Source organism: Notamacropus eugenii, chromosome 4, assembly GCF_028372415.1.
Source record: "Notamacropus eugenii isolate mMacEug1 chromosome 4, mMacEug1.pri_v2, whole genome shotgun sequence".
Lineage (NCBI taxonomy): Eukaryota > Metazoa > Chordata > Mammalia > Diprotodontia > Macropodidae > Notamacropus > Notamacropus eugenii.
In genome coordinates, this window is record NC_092875.1 from 413,085,063 (window position 1) to 413,106,759 (window position 21,697).

Below are 21,697 nucleotides of genomic sequence, written 5' to 3' on the forward strand. Positions count from 1 at the left end.
TACCGTCTTAGCTCTGCCCTCCATCTACAGAAATGTAAACCAAAGGGAAAATGTCAAATTGAACAAATTGTGGAGAAAGTAGTGCTAAAAGACTTGTGGCTTCTTCCAAACGTGATGTTAAAGAATAGATGTGTATACCTTTGTGTGTATGTATATATGTGTGTGAGTGTATGTTGGTCACATGGAACTTTTACAAAAACTGACCACATATTAGGGCAAAGAAATAGTGTAAACAAATGTAAAAAGAAGAAAATACAAATAAATAATTTATAGAACATAGCACAATAAAAAGAATAATAAGTTCAGGGACAAGAAACAAAAGACACAGACTGAAATAGAGACTTAATGAAAACCTAAATAATAAAGAGATGAATTAACTAGTAATATGATTCTGTGAGAGTGATAATCATGAAATAACATCAAAATTTCTGGGATGTAAACAAAGCAGTCCTCATGGGAAAAAGTAATGTTTTTACAAATATACATTAATAGCATAGCAAAAGAAAAGATCAAGGAGCTTAATATGCAGTTAAAAAAAATAGAATGCTTATAATAAAGAAACTTAAAGTAAGAGAATTATATAATCTGTACACGAAAAACGAATTCTTTAAAATGACTGATAAACTTTTGCCTCAATTTGATTTTTAAAAGATTAAAGAAAATCAAATAAAGAAATTATCAAGTAAATAACATGAAATCCACACCAAAATCTGAGGAAATAAAAAGAATGATCAAAATCTACTGTGCACAGTTATAAGATAACAAAACTTAAAACATAAAAAGAGGAATGCTTTCAAAAATATAGAATACCGAAATAAACAGAAGACTAAAATAGAAGTATTAAATAATCTGATTTCAGAAAAGGAAATGGAACTGTAAAGAGTGGAGTGGAAAATAAATTCTTGGTCCTGATAAATTTCCAAAAGAACTATAACAAATGTTTAAAGAACAATTAATTCCAATATTATATAAATTATTTTCACAAATTGAGGAAGAAAGCACCCTATAAAAATCACTTTTATGAGGCAAATAGGTTCCTAATGCCTAAATCAGGGAAGTAGATCAATGTCATTAATAAATATTGATTCAAAATTTTAAAATAAAACAGACTACAATGACTCATCATGACCAAATGTACTAGAGATGCAAGAATGGTTAAACATTAGGAAAACAACAAATAATGATATTAAAAACATACAACCAAATATATGTTTAATATATAAGTATATAATATGATTATGTTGATAAAGAAAAAGCTTTTTGACAAAATACAACTGATTTGTGCTAAAAATCTCACAAAATATTGGCATAAATGGTCATTTTTAATATCAAAAACAATATCCATGTAAAGCTAAAAGTTAGCACCATATGTAATGGTAATACATACGGCCTTTTCCAACATATATAGGAATAAACCAAGAATGTCTATTCTTCTTATTCTATAGAGTTCTTGAAGTATTACCAACATCAATAAGATAAGATAAAGAAATTCAAGTTGTAAAGATGGATCAGTAGGAGATAAAACTGTCCCTCATTGCTGATAGTATGATTATTTCCTTAAAAAATTCTAGGGAATCAGCAAATATCTTGAGACATAACTTTCAGCAAAGTTACAGTTTACAAAATAAACCTGCAGAAATCAATAGAATTTCTATATCTAAATTTATATTCTAAATCAAAAACACATATAAAGGAAAGTGACATCCCAAAATACTACAAGATATATAAAATATGTGGGGTAAATCTACCAAGGGACAGAAAATACTTGTATAGATTAAATTACAAAATATTCCTTTAAGTAATTAAAAAAATTAAAAGCTAGAGGAATAGTCAGTGCTCATAGCTGGGTCATAAATGACAATACTATCAAAGTAAATTATGAATGCTATACCAACAAAATCATCAAAGAGGTACTTTATAGAACTTGATAAAACAATTTTAAAAAAGTATATTTAATGGAAATAATTAAAAGTATGGATGATGAAGACTCACCATTTCCAGAACTGAAACTTTGTTATAAACCTGTAGTCATCAATACCATCAATATTGGTTAAAAAATAGAAAAGTTAACCAGTGAAACAGACTAGATGAGGGCAAATCAGAATCCATGGAAATCAATAATTCAGTGCTTGACAAACTAGAAAACATAAATTACTTAAGAATTTAATAAATAATATTGGAAAACTGGAAAGAAGTCTAGTAGAAATGTACAAATGTGCGTGTGGTGTGTAGGCACACAATCATATAAGATAAAAGCTATTTCCTAACTGGTAGACAAAGGATATGAGCAACAGTTTTCAAAAGTAAAATTGGAAACTATTAACAGCCATATGAAAGAGTGCTCCAACTTGCTAATAATAAGAGAAATGCAAAAACAACTTAAGAATTTTTATCTTAATGCCAAGCATGAAGAAAGATGGATATTTTCAATAATGGAGGGGTTGTGGGAAGATAGGCACACCATTGTGAGCTTCTGGAGGGCAAGGATTTTTTTTTCCTTTCTCTGTATCTTCAATACTTATCTTGTTGCCTGATATATAATAGGTACTTAATAAATAAATTTGGGTGAGAGAAGGTATTAGACTGACTACCAAACTGAAGGTCTACAGAGCTGTTGTGCCGACCTTATTGTTATATGCCTGTGAAACATGGGCATTATACCAGCGCCATGCCAGAAAAGGGAATCACTTCCATTTGAACTGTCTTAGGAAGATTCTGAGGATCATCTTATCCTGCCAGGATAAGGTACCAAACTCTGAAGTCCTTGCTCGAGCTGAACTGCCAAGCATTCAAACTATGCTTCAGAAAGAGCAACTCTGATGGACTAGCCACGTTGTTTGAATACAAAATATATGCTTGCAAAAAGACTATTTTATGGAGAACTCACATGGGGCAGGTGATCACATGGTGACCAGAAGAAGCGATACAAGGACACTCTCCAGGTGTCTCTCAAGAACTTTGGATTTGACTGTGCAACATGGGAGACACCGGCACAGGACCGCTCAGCGTGGTGTGCCCACATCAGAAAGGGTGCTGTGCTCTATGAGCAAAGCAGAATTGAGACAGCACAAAGTAAACGTAGGAAGCACAAATTTGGGATATCTGTGCCAAATATTCACACACATCATCTGTGCCCAACCTGTGGTAGAGCATTCCAAGCTCGTATTGATCCAATCAGCCACAGCCACACACTGAAATTTCACTTTATCATGGTGATGTCATTTTGGTCCTCTTCGAAGACGAAGGACAACAACCAACCATCCTGTTGCCTGATACATAATAGGTACTTAATAAATGCTTATTGACTGACTAACATCCATTTTTGGAAAGCAAGTCAGAATTATGAAAAAAGTCATTAAAATACTAATGCTGTTTGAGCTAGATATTTCATTATTAGGCTTATACCACCAAAGAGGTGATTGTTGAAAAAAAAAGTTCCCATAATATTCTAAAATATTTATTGCAATACTTTTTGTGATAGCAAAGAACTGGAAACAAAGTAGATATTCATCAATTGGGGGAAGGCTAAACAAACTGTGCTATATGGATATAATAGATATAATTCCATATACATGGAATATATAATGATATAATGGGATGTTACTTTCTGTAAGAAATGATGAATGTGATGAAAAGATCTACATGAAGTGATCATAGTGAAGTAAGAAAAATCGGGAAAGGAATGTACACAATGACTACAACAGAATAAAACAAAAAGAACATTTTTTTTAAATAAAAAAGAGAATATTCTTTGTTATGTGGGAGACTACCTTCTAAAGTCAAGGGTTGAAAACTGACCTGGAAATGTTTTGCTGGTACAAAAAAAGCTAATATTCAGAATTTTGTGTACACACACATATACATATATATAAACTTCCTCTCTATGTGTATATATATGCATATATCTATATGTATATATCTATATATATGTATATATCTTTATATATATATGTAAATTTCCTCTTTCTTTGATGTTTTTGAAGCATTGGCTAAGTAGCCAGTAGTCTAATAGACTTTCAGCTTTTCAGCTTGACTCTTTTCTGACCTAGTTGTCTCCAAATTATGTTACAATCGTATTGTATAATAAATTATATCATGATTGTCTTATGACTCAATGCCGCTCTAGGTCTGTTCAACCCTAGACTTTAAAAGATTATCTAATGCAATCTGAGAAAACAAACAAACAACTAAAGACCAAAGAGCAAACACAATCTAGAATAGTTAAGTACAGCTTCCATCAGGTACCTGGCTCAGATGTGTCCATAGGACTCAATTTGTGACTTTGAACAAAAAGTATGACAACAGATGAAGTATTTCCATCAAAGACCACAACTTTAGTTATCTCTTGGGCAAACAGTACAGGAAATAATTTATTTTGCTCTTTGGGTATTATAGTAGCAGGATTTTAATCTTGAATTAGTTACATATCACTTTTCCTCCTGCTGTGATAAAGCTATGGTGGTAGAAGTATAGACAGTAATAAGAAAAAGAATACACTTTTACCCCAGCAGTCTGGAAAAATATTAAATTAGTTGACTTAAGTTATTTATGGTTACTTTAGTAGGGAAAAAAATCAACCAGAATGAAGGCAAGAGTTTACTAACTGCTCTTTCCCCACAATTAATTTGTATTTATTGAGTTATGCACTACTAAAAATTGTACATACTATTGGGCCGCGTCTTTAACTTTCTACCTGTGTCATCTAAGGGTAAAGCTTCATGGCTTTTGACTATCATATCTGTTCCAAGAAAATAATTTGAAATTTAAATTCTGGGAATTGCGCTCATCATATACACAGGCAGTGCCTCCGCGTTTGTTCTATTTATAAAAATCCACAGTGGTAACCAGCATTGATAAATGAAAATGCCTGGCTAAAAGCCTACGCTGTCAGTGAAATTAATAAAAGTAAATCATCAGCCATTACATGTTGCTTGTAAATCACTTTCTCTATTCAATCCCATACTATAAATGAGTCCTTTTCTAGGTTGCTTATTCTTTGCAGTGCAAATTGGTTGAGCAAGAGCCCGGTTAGATTCATCACTGAGGTATTTTGACTTATTTTCTGGCTTAAGGGACCAGCTTACTTTTGTATCTGACTAGAAAACAAATTCAGATACAAAAAACATATATACATATACAAAAATATGTGTATACCTGTCTATGCATTTTCTTTTCTTTTACAGACCTTAGCGCATAGCACTGTAGAAAGTTTGCTCTCTGTGGAGTCAGAAAACCTGGGTTCAAATTCTGACAAATATTATCTACTTGACTTTGTCCTGGTCACAAATTTCCTTCTCAGTTTTCTCATCTGCAAAATAAACAATTAAACTGGGAGACCACTGAAATCCTTTATAATTACAAAGTCTGTGCTTGTATGATTCATTAAAAAAAAATGATTAAGTTAGGGAAAGGGAAGAAATGCCTCTCTAAGAACATATATAAACTGAGGAGACTCCAAAGACAGAGTTTTCCTTCTAGCCAATAGAAAGCCTCCACACACAATGGCCCGCTACAGAATTACACCTTGGGCTTTTGGACTCTCCCTAGAAGATTCTGAAAATGAATATTTGGACTGAACTTTTACTTTTTAATAGATCTTTATTATATCTGCTCCCTCTTGATGTGACAATGTTCACTAAAATGTAATTATTTTCTGTGGTGACTAGATGCGTTAAAATATGTTAATTAAACATAATTAACAAGCATTTCTTTTTTCTTCCTTTCCTTCCCCCATGAGGAAAAATAAGAAAAGGAAAGCCCTTATAATATATGAATAGTCAAGCAAAACAGTTTACCACATTGATCACATCTAAAATACATGAATCTGCATTTTGAGTCCACTGATTATCAAGAATCAGGTAATATTAATAATATTATGTTTCCCACAACTTTTCTGATATTTGATTTTTTTTTCTATTTTTGACCACTCAAAGATTTAGAAAAAAATCCCAAATGGTGTAAATGAAGAGGCTAGCTTTTAGTTTTTCCCTTGTTTTTTTTTTTTTTAACATTCTCCTTATTTTGTCTATTTTGAAAATGTTTCATTACCAAGAGGGAGAGAAGATAGTTCATGGACCCAGGATTCTGAGGTGAAAATGAATAATCCTCCAGTGAATAAAGTAGAAAAAGCAGATGACAGTTATGAAGATGGAAGAATAGTTAACATTAAGGCTGATGGAAATGTAAGAAAGTAATTGTTGGAATTACTGAGATGGATGTAAAAAAAGTAGCATTTTTAAATTTTAAGTATTAGCTTATTTTGCATCTCCACTTTACTAGGAAACCTCTCCAGAACACTTTCAGTAAATAAGCTTAGGTGCTGCTACCTGCTTCTGGTTTGTCCTATTTCCTGAAGTCTGCCCTGCTCTGATCTCTGGCTCCCTTTACATATCTTCACTATTATTTCCTCATTCATGTCCTCTTTTGGTCACGTAGGCTAGGCCACCTTAGATATTATCAGGTGAAACCAAGGAATTTCTCTCCTATGCTGTCTAGTAGTTACATTTTTTTCCATAGTGCTCACAGCTCACAAAGGCCATGTTAGGATGCTTAGTTTCAGACACTGGTGCCCTAGGCTCACTGTTCAGATACCTTTGCATGTGCAGAGACTCAAAGTCAGTAAGTCTCCTTGCACAGTGATATACACTGAAAGTCCAGCTTCTGGCTTGGCCTGCAGTAGGACCTGTAATACTGGATTTGTTGTGGATGGAGTCACTGGAATCTCACCAAGTCCTTTCTGCCTCCCTTCCACCTGGTTCAATATCCTTTCCCCAGGAGCCACAGCTTCCATTTGTCAAGACCTTAATTGTCCCTCAAGTAAAATATGCATGCTCTGGAGGCCTGCCTATCACTTTCGTCAGTTAGCGTAGGAAGGGGTATGGTACCAGATGACTATCTGTGTTTTATTCAGCTAAACTCTGTCTTGTTACCTGAGGCAATAACCACAAGATAACAGATAAGAAAACTACCATCTACTGGGGCTAGTGGGGTAGAGTGGGGTGGGGGGAGGGAGGGGAATAGTCAGAATGAATTACCATTACAAAGATCAAAATCTCAGTTGTTTTAATTGAACTAATAAAACAAAAATCCCAAACCACTAAGTTAAACAAAACCAATTTGCAATACCTATGCAATACCTATGACAAATAAATGAAAAGGATTTATTAAGAGTTTTCTATCCCCTAATCTCTTTGCTGGAGTGGATTTTCCTCCCCTCTCTTTGCAACCTTTGATGGCCAGTATTCTTTATTTCTACTTTGGGTCCACTGCAGTCCAGTGCACACAGACAGTTTGGATTCCACAGTAAACCTGATGATATAGGAAATTTGGAAGTACAAATTACATAAAATTATCTCACAAGCTTAATTCCCAGTGTTAGCTTTGCAAAAGTTACAAGTGCTGAACAATTCCTTCCAGACAATTGCTGTTGTCCATCCTCCGGTCTTTTGCCTCCTCTAATAGGCTCTGAATTCTCATTTGGCCAAATTCTGGTAAATTCAAAGGACTTTTCTAGAATATTGTATTGCAAATTCTCTACTCCTTTAAGTGGTAGCTTCTAAACCTTATATAATCCTGACTGTGGTTCCTTAGTATTTTAACCTGGAAACTTTGGATTTGAGGCATGGCATTCCTGGGAATTTTCATTTTGGGAGGTACCCAATGTCTTTCTATTTTCATATTATCTTCTTGTTCTAATAGGTTTGGACAGTTTTTTTTCATGATTTCTTGAAATATTATTATTATTATTACTATATATTATCAATAAATATTATATTCAGGTCCTTTCTCTAGCTCAGCTTGATCATAATGATGGGGTTCAGACTCTGGAAGACTCCTTGAGCTCCCCTTGAATCTTTGCACTTAATCTGGCCTTTCTTACTCAAATCTAATCTTCCCATTAGTACCGGCAGTCTTTGGAAGTTCATCAAGATCTCTATTCATTCCCATACTGCCCCTATCAAGATCTCTGGATTGCCCAACCTGCTTCCCACCCAAACCTTCCATTGTCTGATATCTCCTGATAGCCTCCAGCTGTTTCCAGCCTTTGACCCTCCTTGGATTCCCCCTTTGGACTTCTCCTCAAGACCCTTCCTAAACCCCTCCTCCCACCACTCTGGGCTACCAGACCACGCCCCCACGCCCCCACCCCCACATCCCTCCTATACTCTTTTCTGTATTTAAGTTCCACCTTGCCTCCATGAAGGCGCTCAGATTCAATCTAGCTCAGACTCTGTCTAGCTGGGATTCTATCTGGCCCGCTTGTGAATACAAGCGTCACAAATGCTTAGGCTCCTTAAGAGGCAACCCAATTTGGCGAGTCTTTAATAAACTTTGTTTTCTTTGGCTTTAAGAAGGCTTGAGTCGAATTCATTCGAGCACGACCCGGACTGTCGGTATCTTGGGGTCCAAGATCACCCCTCAGCCTCGTCAATACTTTTTATGTAATCCCATGATTCTTAAATTATCTCTCCTCAATTTATTTTCCAGGTTATTTGTTTTTGTTAAGACAAGCCCATACATTTTCTTCCATTAAAAAAACTTTTGATTTTGTTTTAATATTTGCTTACTGTCTCATGGATCCATTAAATTATGTTTAGCCCATTCTAATTTTTTAAGGAGCATTTTTACTTGGACAAGGTTTTATGCCTCTTATGCTAAACTGTTAGTTCTCCTAAGTCTTTCTTCCATAACTCATTTCTTTCTAGATTTGTTACACATAGATTAACATGTGAATTTTAGCACTCCAGTTTCATTTACAGTGTCATTTTAAATTATTTTTAAATTTCTTATTTTTTTTTCTAAGCATTCTAATTGATTTTGTGGGCAATCTGAGTTTTTCTTTAAGACTTTGTAGGTATTTTGGAGTTATTTTTTTATTCTGGGTGTAGCTCTTAGGAATCCTTTGCACAATAATAGCTCCTTATCATGGAAGTCTTTTTCAAGTTTATTCATTATCCTAGCCTTATCTCCTAGATTGGAACTTTGTGTTAAGGAGAGGATTTGTACCCTTCTGGAAAGAATATTGGGTTTTTCTTTGGTACTAGTTTGTATTCCCTGAGGTTCTGCTGCTGCAGGTTCCCCAGCCTTTCTAGATCCTGTTAACTATCTAGAAGGGTCTGAAGGTTCAAAGTCATAAAGCAGTCAGCCTACTCCTGGTCTGGTCATAGGGTCTCATTCTGTGATCTCACTCTGGTATCAAAGCAAGTGAGCTTCATGTCTGCTCCATAGATAATGAGCTCTCTTGACTGCATGATGAATTAGCATTCTTGGAATAGAAAAAAAATGACCTACTATCGTTTCTCCTTAGATTTCTAGACCACTGAGCAGTCTGGTATTCTTTAATTTTTTAAAGTAGCTGCGTATGTGTGGTTAACTTCTTCCAATTCTACCACCTTGGCTTATCTCTCAGAAATACTGTTTAATAAATTGTTAAAAAAGTTGTTTAATAAAAACTGCTAAAATGAATATGCAAAGAAACAGTTTTTGGATAAGAAGTGAGCATAAAATGTTTGTTTGAATAAAGGATTAATCGCCTTGTATAGGATGTAAGGTGTTACCTTTGTGTGTGTGAACAGTTTGCTGACTAAAAGAGAGAGAGAGTGTGGAGAGCCAGAGTTAGCCTGAAGGATTGACGGAAGCAGGGCGAGGTTATCCAGAGAGTGAGAAAGAGGGATTGGCAGGGCCTCCTCCTCCCTGGCTTCTTCATGTTTTCTTACTGCTTATTTCTTGAGGACAGCTGCAGCCTTATCTAGGAAAGGATGTGGGATCACAGAACTTAGAAGAATGTTTTGTCTTGGGACTAACTTTCCCCTGGGAACTATTGAATTCACATGAGATGTATTGATATGTTTGACTGTGAAGTCTTGCTGAACCACAATAAGCTAGTCGCGTACAGATTGTACAGGCTCACCCAACGCTAGCTGCTGTTGTCTCTCTTTTCAATTGCTGCCGCACCTCTGATCAGCCAGTAGCTGGCAAGAGAGGATACAAATTGGTATGCTTTTTAATAGTTTCTACTAGCTGAGTCTTGAAAAAGGGCAAGGTTTTCCTTGTCTTCCTGAGTAATTTCCCTAACTTTTTGAAAATTTATTTGCTTTTGAAATGCAGTTCTTAAGCCTTCTAACAGACAAATTACCATATAGTCTCTCTTTCCTCTAGCCTTACTCTTTTGATAATCCCATCCTGGGTTACTGGTGGGAACAGCCCCTGCTCCTTCGGGGTATTTTGTAGGATCACTGCTAGCCAAATGATCTCCAAACTTTTAGGCTTGTTCCCATATTCTCCTCTTCTCCAGAGAAGAGGATATGCACATCACCCCAAGAAAGCTTGAATTGGAGTGATATGTCCCTAAAACACTCAGTAAACTTAGTGGAGTTTTCCAGGTATCACTCCAGTTTCTCTTTAACCTGAATGAGGTCTGAGATGGAGAATGAGACATGCACTCTAATCATCCCACTAGAGGCAGGAAGTTCCCTCGGGAAAAAGCCTTGAAGGCACTGTGGGAAGAAAGATAGGAAGTCCCACTTCTTGTGAGGGAGGGGTTGGGGAATGCTGACTGAACTGAATTAGGCTGCAAGGCTAGGAGATCCAACTGGCGAGGGGAAAGGTTAGCTGGCACATAAAGAGGAGAAGGAGGCAGAGGGGGAAATACCCCAGAGACTGCTGTGGGGGTGGGGCCTGGGGCCTGGGGCCTGCTGAGGGTGTCACCTCAGGGAGAGGGGCTGCAGAGGGAGACACTTCAGCAAGACCCCTGTCTAGGACCTGAGCAGGGGTAGCCAAGGGGGCAGGGGCCATGGGAGGAGATACAGGGTAGGAGATGTGGAAGGTAAAAGAGGCAGGAAATGAGGGGTGTTGGGCTAGAGAAAAAGGGAAGGAAAACAAAGGGAAAGAAGGAGTGGCCAAGGAGGGGGAGGTATGGGAAACTAGGGTGGTTGGGGAGCAGCATAACGTCTGGGGGTAGATTGGGGAGCAGCAGAAGGGGCTGGGGGTGTTTGAGGTGGGGATAGAAGTTGGGATGGTGGGAATAGAGGCAGGGAAGGAGAGGGGGCCAAAACCCTGGGGGCCATAAAAAGAGAGTCATCCAAAACATCCAGTTCACCCCCCCTTGCCCCTTTGTAGGATGGCTCTAGCTACAAGCATCTTGCAATCTTCTCTAAGAATGGGGTTCTGAGAGAGCTTGATGAAGGCCATTATGTAGGGTATTTCTACCCATTTTGCTTCTCAGAGACAATATAACAATAACTGTAAAAAAATATTATGTTGTAAGGTCCCCAAATGGACCATACTTTATGGTCCTCCAGGTGATACTGAGGCCAAACAGTGTTGCAAAAGAATACCAACTTTTTTTTTTAATTCTTTAGGAAGCTAAATTTTTTCCAATTCCGTAAAAGACAACCCAAAGATGAATTTTGGGGGATTGAAGAGGATTGCCCCATTATAGGCATGGGCCTGGAAGTCCCTTCTTCCATAAAGGAGGATCTGGGAGTAAGCCTTGGGAAACAAACAAAAGAAAAAGGAACCAGAAGTTTTCCCAATTCCCTAGCTCTGAGAGAATTGAGAGAGTTGGGCATATGCTTCCTGATAAGGCATCCATCCTTATCCTCTATGCTCTGGAAGATGTGCTCAGGTCCATAGCTTTGAACATAACCACTGGACCGAAAACCTGAGAGCGTCAGGCTGACTGCAAGACAGCTTCCTAGCTGTCTGACCTAATGAACCATGAGAGGTCAAAAAACACCTCCAAGGTGCTTGGAGAGTGAGAAGAGGATAGGGAGAGGAACAGGCTTACATACCTTCCAGTCTTGGCAGAAGAACTTGAGATTAGTCGGTCAGGGAACCAAAATGTTGACCTGGATGAATAAAGATCGAATCTAGGGGGGATCTTGATGGGAGTGACCAGTAGCCTGGAGAATGGGATTTTGCTAGGATCAAGGGTGGGAAGTATAACAGAGATTTGGGCATAGTGATAATGAAAAGCTTACGGGCCTCCAGAGACTGCCAGATCAAGTGAGAAGATTGAGGGAAAGTTCAAGGACATTCCCAGATTCTGTACCCCTGTCATTCTGACTGAGAAATAGCTGGGGCTACAGCCATTTTGTTTCCTCACTTGATCATTTCATGCAAATTTTTAAATGTATAAGAGTTTAAAACATAAAATTATAAATCAGACAACTATTTAAAACACAAGAATGATTAACTAAAACCTGCTGGTTTTAGAACTAATAGAAATGGGGAATTTGTGAGTTTTTACCTCATAGAGGAACAGAATCACTGATTACTGCCTGACTAGGACTTGAGGCATTTAAAGTTTTGAAGACTCTTGTTGGTGGTTAAGGACTTGGCAAGAGCGAAGAAACAGCAGGAAAGAGAAGAATTCACCAGGGGTGGGAAGGCAACCTCTGATAAAGTGGGGTGAAAAAACCAGCAGGAGAAGATAGCAGCTTACAGGAAGGTTTCGCTGATAGTTTCTGTTCACCTGGATAAAGGATGAAGTTCTTTGGAAGACAGATGAATTACCCTCTAATGCCACCTACATTTTGAGAGAGGTAAAGGCTCTTTGTGGTGTCTTGCTATAGAACACACTGGTGTGAAAGGAGAAATACTGAATTTTCAGCTGACCTGTTGTTGGAAAATTAGTTGAGTGGATGGCGCAGAATACTTGTAAGTGGAGATCTTTGAATAGCCCAGACAGAGTTTTGCAAATTTTGGTTTAAAGGAGTATTGCTAGTTAACACAATAGCATAATACTTTCTCAATGACCTTTTAAGTGATTATGAGTTTAGAGAGTTTGCCAATGTTTCCTTAATTAGAAAGTAAAAAAGAAGGTTTATGTAGCTGTATAGTGTTGAGGACTAGGAGGAAAACAAGGAAGGAAGACAGTACATACATACATTTAATAAGTGCATACTTAATGTCTGGCATTGTGCTAAGTATTTTACTACTATTATCTTATTTGGTCCTTTTGCAAGGTAGGTGCTATTTTATTATTCTTATTTTCCTGTTAATTAAACTGAAACAGAGTTAATGACTTCAACTTCATACAACATTTTAAGTGTATCTGAAGTTGAATTTGAACTCAGATCTTCCTGATTCCCCCCATAGCACTCAATCCACTGTGCTTCATATATTGCTGAAGCAGCTTCTTAAAGTTTTAATATTTACAAATGGACCAACGACATCAAGACCTGAAGTTTAGCGGTAAGAGTTACTTGGAATACATGGGTTTTCTCACTCATATACTTCCTTGCTAGGAATTTTCTTTTAAATATGCACCCACTTTCTCTCACAGATACTATGTGCCTTGGTTGAAGGAATGTGACCCAGATTTATGTGCAGAAATGATATACTGATTACTCTTGCACTTGCTTTATAGTGAGTTGTTGTTCAGTTATTTCAATCCAGTCCAAATCTTCATGATCCCATTTGGGGTTTTCTTTCTTGGCAAAGATACTAGAGTGGTTGGGGAAAAAAAATAAAATAAAAAGTACACAGAAGAAAACCAAAAAAAGAAAAAACTTGCAAGGAAGCAAAGAAAAGATGGACAGCTCTGAACACAATGCCTAGTGTTTGTTATGTAGGCTTTCTTGAAATGGAAATTTATAACTGTAGAGCCTCCTCGTGTTGACTGCATCTGCAGCTTGTCTCTTAACGGTAGTGGAACTTGAGCTGGTGGCGGTGTCATGGGGCGGCAGGGGAAGAGCCAGAACCAGAAGCCCGCATGTGCATTCCTTCGTGTTCACACGCGGCCCTGGGGTCCGCCAGCTCAGCCTGGACGTGCGGAGGGTCATGGAGCCCTACACCGCCAGCTCCCTGCAGGTTCGCTGGTGGAATTCCCTTAAGGATTCGGTGTCTCTCACTTCCTCATCTTCATCAAAACAGAGAAGAATATGACGTTTAGGCTGACTCAGCTTGCCCGTCAGTGAGTACTCTTTGGTGTGGGACATTGCGTCCTCCCTGCGCCATCGGATACAGGAGCAGCAGTTCACTCATCCACCACTCTCGGTACTCAACGGCTTTGACCCCCATGGACTTCACTTGAAGCTTACCGCCTCCTTGTTACAGAACATATTTCCATCCATCAACATGCACAAGGTGAACCTGAACTGTGTGAAGCATTTCCTTCTCCTCAGCTATGACCCCGACTCCCAGGAGTCTGAAGGTTGTTCCTGTGGGTGCCAGCTGGGGGATGAAGAAGCTTCTACAAGAGAAGTTCCCAAATATGAGCCATTTGGAGGGTGTCATTGAGCTGCTCGCCATGGGTGCAGAGCTGTCAGAGAGTGAGGCAGAGCCAAATGGAGAGCACAACGTGACTGAGCTGGCACAAGCCTATGCTAGCCATGGGAACATGAAGGCTGAGCAGAGTGCAGTTTGGCTTACTGAGATTGGCCCCAGGATAACCATGCAGCTCGTCAAGATCCAGGAGGGCATTGGGGATGGAAATGTCCTCTACAGCAGCCTTGTGTACAAGTCTGAGGAGGAACTGAGGGCCTCTGGCCACCAGAGTGCAGAAACTCCAGCTGAAGGCTAAGTGCCCAGGCAAGCAGAATCAGGACATCAAGCTGAGGAAGGAGCAGAGGGGAGGCCCACTGGAAATGGAGCCTAGAGGGTATGCAGCATGGAAAGGCCCTAGATGTGGACAAGAGAGATGGGGACAGTGATGCAGAGAACCCTGGCAACCCAATGGAGTAGCCCACATGTCTGACGAGGAAGAGGATGAGGCAGAGTATTTTCAACAAGCAGTTGGTGAAGAGCCAGATAAAGACATGTATGATTAAGGAAATTTATGGTTCGGATTCTCGCCTACAATAAGACACACTTGAGAAGAAGAAGTTGGATATTTTATTGATTTACAGAAAAGGCAAGTGCACAGACAGTTTAGAGCGATAGCAGCAATAATTAATATATTCTAATACTAATATAATTATAGCAGTACTAATATAGATATAAGAGGAAATAGAAAAACATCACCAATCCAGGGAGACACCAGCTCCTGAAGTTTCTCAGCTGGGGAATCCCAGGATACAGCTTTCAGGGTCTGAACTGGGATCAAGGGGTCCCAGGCAGAGAGTCCTCTCCATGGGTAAGATTCCAAAGTTCTCCTAGGAACAGAGACCTAATAAACCCTTCCAAACATTTTTCAGTTTGTTGATGCGCTTTTCAGTGTGTGTTCCAAGTGATGGATTAATGGATGGGCTGGGGCAGGTTAACAGCAGAGATGTGGAATTCTAACATAGGGATATCAGGGCTGTCAGCGCCATCTAGTTAGGGGTGGAGAACTGTGGCAGCAAACGGGGTGGGATTTGTTTGTTTGGAGTTGTTTTCCAGGCTCAAGCTAGATTGTGACACCTAAGAGTTCAGTCCCCTTTGAGCCCTGATGGTTTGCAGCTATGCTGGGTCATGTGGATTTCGTGCCTTCTGACTCTGAGCCAGTCAGGAGCCATGTCTTTGTATATGTATGGGGAGATTAGTATTTTACTTTGGGGGTTCACTTTTGAGAAGGATCTTGTGATTACCTGGTCGAGTCTCTGAGTGGCCCCTGACTGCTCAGATGCAAAGGCTCTCTCCATCCAGGGATGCATGTAAATTGTATGGCCATATTGCTTTGATTCAGGCAGTAAGAGTCCTGACTGTTGGTCTTTGTCTCCCTGCTTATATTTTTCTGTATGTTGAATATAATTAAAGTGATTGTTGGTCCCTCAAAAGTTGCCTTTCCTTTTATAAATGCAGATTTAAGAACTTGTGACAGCCCCCTCCTGCGTATGTTAGGGTGCTTACTGATACAAGAACCTTTGGCCTGGAGGCCACATGTGGCTCTTTAGGTCCTTAAATGTGGCCCTTTGACTGAATCCAAACTTAATAAAAACTTGGACTCAAAGAACTACATCCAAGGATCTAGAGCCTTCCCCTGAGGCCACATGTTTGCTACCCTTGAAGTCCAAGACTCACATAGAAGGATAAGCAAAAAGGCTGCAGAGAGAGAATTAAAACACCTTTGTCAAGGGCAGATGACTAGTTTCTGAAATAGCTGGAGCTAGAATATAGTTCTGAATGCAAGCCTATTTTCAATAGTTTGGCATGGTCATCACAGATGCTGCTGTCTTTAAAGTTTTTTTTAATGTTTTATTTATGCCTTCTGTTTTTATATCATGTATATACTTTCCCCCTCCTCCCTCTCGTTTCATCCAGACTCAATAAATTTTCTCATGCAGCAAAGAAAAACAGTTAAGTAAAGCCAGTCTACAAGATTATCCTGTCTGAAAACATGCAAGATTTCACATCTCTGGTCTCCCACCTCTTTAAAGAAAGGACAAATTTATTTTTTGATTGAATAAAAGATATTTATGGGTTATTTTAAAAACACAAGAATATGTTCCTTTGATGTAAGGCAAGAGGAAAAAGTAGTGATAAGAACAATTGAATATGAATAGTTAAGGTCTGAATAAAAATTTGAATAAGAAAGGAAAAAATAAAACAACCACAGAAAAAGAAGGGAAGAAAATATCATGGAGAAATAAACTTGCCAGATGTCTGACAGCAAAACTGTAATAAGAATTACTTGATTAGAGAATATTAATAAATTGTAAAAGATTGAAATTTATTCCATTTTCTGCCATTCTCATGTACTTATGATCTATACTACATTATGGTTATTTCTGCATCTTCCCAGATGCCTGGTTCTTGTGTGTGCGCGTATGTATGTGTGCATGTGTGTGCATTTTGTGAGCAGGGGTTACATATATCATTTAATCTTTGCATCTGCCAAAGAAGATTTTATCTGGATCTCAAAAAACCTTTCTAACAAATAGAATTGCTCTAGAGGGAAATGAACAACTTTGGTGCAGAGAACATTGAGTTCTTTACATGAGGTCTTTAACTGGAGGATGATGTCCATTAGGACTGCTGTAGAAAGGATTTTTGTTTCATTTTCAAAGAAAGAAGCCCAATATATCAACAACCATTTGAAAAAAGATATTTCAAATCACTGAAAATTATAGAATTCAAATTAAATTAAATGAGACTTTTCACATTGTATCCATCAGATTACGAAAGAAAAGAGAAAATGTAAATGACACTCGTCAGGAGGTACTGCTGGAAGACAGGCACCAGAGTGAATGCACTCTTGGTTGAACTCTTAAGTTGGACTGGCCATTCCGGAACAATAACTGTTGTTGAGTCAAAGGATCCTCAAAGACTTACCCTGGAGGCGTTTCCTTGGAGATTCTTGAGTCTTTCCCAATATGTCTAACATTCCTATAGCCCAGGGGGGTCTCCAAATTTTCTTTATTTTCTCCTTGCTCCTTCCATGCTCCAGTAAACCCTTTTAAAAGCAACCTTTTTTTTTCTTGATAGGAAAAAAAAAACCAAAATACATTTCAAAAATAGTTAAAAACCTCCAAAGTCTTACTCCTACCTCAATTTCTCTGTAAGACTAAACACCCTTCCAAATAGCCTAGAATCTGCTTATTATTCACCTAAAAGAAAAGGCAAATTTTCAAATTTCAGATTAAAAAATACCCTGATTCTACACATCTTATCTGTCCTTTCAACTTCCCATAAATATTTAGAGAATGCATAAAACAGGCATTTCCAGACCTTGTATCCTCAAATCTTAGCTTCCTAGTAATGTCCTGCTTGTCTGTACTGACTCAGGGACCATCTGGTAAATTAGATGGTGCTGAAAACAGGATTTGGATTTACAGACCTGGCTTTGGTCATTTATTCTTGGCAAAGGATGGTGCCTCTAATGAAGGCCTAGAAGAATATATTTGCCTGGAGACTTGCCATTATTTTCAAGATGGTTTTAATTTGAAAATGGAGGGGGAGGTAGAATTCTGGCCACATGCATCTACTAAGCCTGATACAACAGGTACAACACAGAAAGCAGAAAAACAATGACTGAGTCATTCATCAGAGAGAATATTTGGGAAGGAACACCACAATAATGATACTAATGGTCTCCTATGTCTGAGCAGAATTTGGTGAAATGTGGTATGAACTCAGTATTTTAATTCAAGAAGACAAATTTGAATTTGTAAATATTACTGAAATTTGGTGGTACATAATTCATGCCTGGAATAGTGTATTGAAGAGTTATGCTTTTTTTCAAAGGAAATAAAGAGGGTTGTGTAGTAACCAGATGTTAAACTCTTGGGATAAATATGCCAAATGGTGTGCCATTGTAAATAGTGTCTTTGAGTTATCCTGTAAGAGCAGCTAGGACCAGGAACAGTTATAGCTGTCAATGAATCATTGGATTGACTCACCCACCATCTTATATTACAGGAGTATGATTTATCCATTTGATGTCCTGATCTCCATTAAGGAACCATGATCTTTGTTCCTCTTTCCCCTGGTGTTGCTTAATTTATCGATTTTCATTCAGGATATTATTTTTTAACACCCCCAAAATTAATTCAATAAGGAAATGCATAGTAAAAGTGGAGATATTAAAGGAATAATACAGAGATTACATATTTCATCATCTTTACTTGTGTATTAATTCTCCTCCAAACTGTGAAATTGAAAATTGATTTTTAATTCTATTTTTTTAAGAGTTCACCTAGATTTACTATTCCTTTCACTGTAAGTTTTACTTAGGTAATCTCAGGTCATTTGTTTCACAATTCTTATTTTGTAACTAATACTTCCATCCTCATATTGAAGTTACCTTTGTAAGTTCACCCACCGACTACATTCTAGAGACACTTGCTTAAAGTTCAGTGTCATCAACCTAAACCAGAGGTTTCCAAGCTTATTTGGCCCTTTTAAAAACAAAAATTACTCAGCACCCTCATAGTAGTCTACTCCTTTTAACCCTTTAACGTTTTTTTGAAATTTGAGTCATTCCAAAAAACATAGAATACATTTTTAGAATGATGCATCTTAAATTTAATAGGTTAGTGTAAATTTATGGGTTTTTTTCCTGCATTGAAATTTTGATGATGCAATATCGCATTATATAATATTGTATTGTATTGTAATCAAGTCATTCTACTATGCACACATTCCTGCTCATGCATCCTGGACCTTCTGACAAGCAATGCAAGACATGTTCTCCTGCTAATGCTTGCTTGTTAATACTTGTTCACAGACTTGACCACTGATTAGTTGTAACTTGCATTTTGTGTATTATTTTGGAAAATAATATAATCACTATGACTTTTACTCTGTTACACAACAGATGAAACTTGTATGAACCATTTTTTGAAATTTTCTAATCTCTTCTCTTCTTTCCTTATGCCTCCATCTCCCCTTTATTTGGGCAGCTAGGTGGTATAGTGGATAGAACACCGGTGCAGGAGTCAGGAGGACCTGAGTTCAAATCTCACCTCAGACACTTGACCACTCACTAGCTGTGTGACCTTAGGCAAGTCACTTAACCCCAACTGCCTCATCCTGGGTCATCTCCAGTCATCCTGATGAATATCTGGTCACTGGATTCAGATGGCTCTGGAGGAGAAGTGAGGTTGGTGACCTGCATAGCCCTCCCTCACTCCAAAGTCAAGTGCAAGTCATGTCATCATTACTCTGATGGCATGATCTTCTTTGGCAATGAAGGATGAACACACACATACATCTCCCCTTTATTTATACTGCAGCCTGGATGGATGGATCCAGCACCTCCCCAGGGCAGTATTGCTCACTCTGGGAATCAATTTCCATTGCCTGCAGGCTATCCTACTATTCTGAAGACTATTCCAGTCACTTGAGAATTGATCTCCCTGTGATGGGGAGGAGCTGAGATAACACTTGGGCAATTTGATGGCACAGTGAAGAGATTTCTGGGCCTGGATTCTGGAAGCTTCATCTTGCTGAGTTCAAATCTGGCCTCAGACACTTAGTAGCTATGTGACCCTGGATGAGTCCCTTAATCCTGTTTACCTTGGTTCAACTATAAAATGAGCTAGAGAAGGAAATGGCAAACTACTCAGGCATCTTTCCCAAAAAAACCCCAAATGGGTCATGAAAGTAGGACAAGACTGAAATAACTCAATGAGATGACATTTATCTCACCTCCTCATTGAAATGTCTACCAACTGAAATTATCTTACTTTCGTCTTGTGATCCAGGTCACATCACTTGTTTGTGGTGGTTGTTCTTTATCTTTTCTTTTTTTCCCCACATTTATTAATTTGTTTTCAGTTTTCAACAATCACTTCTATAAGTTCCAAATTTTCTCCCACTCCCTCCTCAGGAAGGCATGCAACTTTATATGGGCTCTACACATACATTCCTTTTAAACACATTTTTGGTCATGATGCATAGAAGAATTAAAACGAATGAGAGAAACTGTGAGATAAACAAAACAAAACATAACAAAGGAGAAAATAGTCTGCTTCATTCTTCATCGGGACTCCATAGTTCTTTCTCTGGATGTGGATGACATTGTGCATGATGAGTCCCTTGGAATTGTTTTAGATCCTTGCATTGCTGTGAAGGGCTAAGTCTATCAAAAACAGTCCTCGCATACTGTAGCTGTTACTGTGTATAATGTTCTCCTGGCTTTGCTCACTCCCCTCAGCATCAGTGCATATACATCTTTCCAGGTTTTTCTGAAGTCTGCCTACTTATCATTTCTCATAGCACAACAGTATTCCATTACATTCATGTGTCACAATTTGTTCAGCCATTCCCCAATAGATGAACATCCCCTTGATTTCAGTTCTTGGTCATTATGAAAAGAGCATTGTCTTTCCTTTTTAAAGAGGACAAATGATGTCACAATAAAGTCTTGATTCACTTCTTAACATTTCTTATATGATGGTTTTATAATAATAACATAAGGAATTCAAGCATCACTTGGATCACTTGGATTTAGACCTGCTTAATGCTTAGCATCTTTGCACAATTTTTTTTTAAAGCAATTAGTATGTCCAACAAGTGTACTCTATGACCACTTCTAGATTTGTATGCCAAAGAGATAAAAAAGGGGAGAATCTATTTGTACTTGTGTGTGTGTGTGTGTGTGTGTGTGTGTGTGTATGCCCATCAACTGGGAAGTGGATGAACAAGTTATGGTATATGATTGTGATGGAATACTATTGTGCTACAAGAAATGATGAGCAGGATGCTCTCAGAAAAACCTGGAAATACTTATATAAATTGATGCAAAGTACAGCGAGCAGAAGCAGGAGAACATTGTACAGCATAACAGCAATAACGTATGATGAATAACTGTGAATGTCTTAGCTATTCTTGGCAATACAAAGATCCAAGGCAATTCCAAAGGACTTGTGATGAAAAATGCTATCTATCTCCAGAGAAAGAATTGTTGGATTCTTAATGCAGATTGAAGCACACTATTTTTTACTTTATTTTTGTGGGGGGAGGCTTGTCTTATTTTACAACATGACAAATATGGCAATATGTTTTGCATGACTACTCATGTATAACCTATATCAAATTGCTTGCCTTCTTAGTGAAGGGGGAGTGTTGGGAGGGAGGAAGAGAAGCTGGAACTCAAAATTTTAAAATTGACTGTCAGAAAGTATTATTACATGTCATTGGAAAAAGTAAGATATTAAAAATATATTTTAAAAGACAGGCAATTCTTGAAATTGAAAAATACTCCAGATTCTGGGATGGACAGCACAAGTGGCCATAATCTACAAAATTCCATTTCAGAACTCAATTAAATATGGCTTTATAATTTCTAATGTTTAAAATCAATTTTAAGCTACTTAAAAGTAAGGATTAA

At 37.9% G+C, this 21,697-nt stretch overlaps 1 protein-coding gene, 1 long non-coding RNA gene and 1 pseudogene across 5 annotated transcripts in view; 2 read left to right on the forward strand and 1 right to left on the reverse strand.

Annotated features, from left to right (window-relative positions):
- Positions 1–21,697, forward strand: part of EMB (embigin) — a 247,050-nt gene that overhangs the window by 59,716 nt on the left and 165,637 nt on the right. The gene's annotated exons all lie outside the window — the stretch shown is intronic.
- LOC140498773 (suppressor of SWI4 1 homolog pseudogene) lies at positions 13,616–14,774 on the forward strand (annotated as a pseudogene).
- Positions 14,820–18,487, reverse strand: LOC140501762 (uncharacterized). Its single transcript, XR_011966346.1, has 2 exons — positions 17,197–18,487; positions 14,820–15,098 (listed from the first exon to the last, which is right to left on the reverse strand). It is a non-coding gene; the product is annotated as an uncharacterized lncRNA (long non-coding RNA).